A 1265-nucleotide genomic window follows, 5' to 3' on the forward strand; every position below is an offset into this window, starting at 1 on the left:
TATATATAACAATTTTCTCCATTAATGTTGTTTACTTATTGCAACAGTGCAACCTTATTTATCAAAGCCTCCTTGTTGGGACCATCGTGCTCTGCCAGAAGTGCTGCCTTGCCTGATATCATGAACAGTACAGCTGGAGTGATAGTGCCTTCGGTCTGAGTGGCAATACCTGGCATTCTCACAATGAGTGTCATATAGCATTTCCTGTTGGTTATTGGGTGTCATATGTGTGACCATAATGAGGTCTGACAAACCTTAAACTGAGTGGGTAGAATGGAGATTTGTACAAAACACGGTGCTCCCCTAAAATTCACAAGTCAGTGATGTTGCATACTTGCTCCTCCCCTTTGTTTACATTCAGAAGCAGAGCTGACATTGACAGCCAGTGTTCGGCGAGTGCGGACGAGGCGACAGGGATTTTTTCTCTTGTCGGGCTGGTCAGCATTGTGATTGGTGAGGGTCTATATTGCTGGATGATGGATTTATATCAAATAATTTTTATCTTATTTTTGAGGACAAGTGGCCTGGTATGCGCACAATCATTCCCCCACCTTTCCTGCCAGGCTGATGCTCAGTTTAAGGGTCTGGTTTTAGGGGGGACTCTACACTCTTTTTTTGCCATGGGGCCCCCCCTAAAATTCCTACCAGACCTAAAGGGTCTGGAGTCAATTTGGGGGGAACCCCTCACTGTTTTTTGTTTACTTTTTCTTCGATTGTCATGCTCAACAACATATCAGTTCGTTCCGAATGACATTCGGACATAATTCGGATGCATCTGAATTTTATAAAAAATTTGGATGCAACCGAATTCTGTTATCAAAAATTTGGATGCATCCGAATTCTGTTATCAAAAATTTGGATACGTTCGATTTTTTTATTTTTCCTATTCGGAAATTTGGATGCATCCGAATTTTATAATCTGCCAACTTTCGTCTGAATGTTAGTTTGGACAAAAACAAATGCACAATTCTAGTTACCATACACGTTACAACCCGACTGTCCAAGGTCAGTAAGGCCTCAGGTAGACAGTCTTTAAAAAGACTGTGTGTACCAAGCCTGCACTGGACTGTGCTCAGACTGTTATCTGATCTCAGAAGTTGATCATACGGTTTAGCAAACACTATAATGAGCAGGTGGGATGGCCACTCCAGGTCCTCTGAGTGCAGCCCACTGCAGGCAGGGCTTAGAAGTCCTCAAAAGTAACAATGGGATTTTGCTGTTTGCAGGGGGCTTTAAAAGATAGGGACTTCTGGTACAAAATATAT

The 1265-nt window shown here is 42.5% G+C and overlaps 1 protein-coding gene across 1 annotated transcript in view; it reads right to left on the reverse strand.

Moving 5' to 3' along the window:
• Positions 1–1265, reverse strand: part of SKAP1 (src kinase associated phosphoprotein 1) — a 311263-nt gene that overhangs the window by 83279 nt on the left and 226719 nt on the right. The gene's annotated exons all lie outside the window — the stretch shown is intronic.

The sequence above is a fragment of the Nanorana parkeri genome, unplaced genomic scaffold (genome assembly GCF_000935625.1).
Source record: "Nanorana parkeri isolate BGI_ZX_2015 unplaced genomic scaffold, ASM93562v1 scaffold905, whole genome shotgun sequence".
In the NCBI taxonomy this organism is placed as follows: domain Eukaryota; kingdom Metazoa; phylum Chordata; class Amphibia; order Anura; family Dicroglossidae; genus Nanorana; species Nanorana parkeri.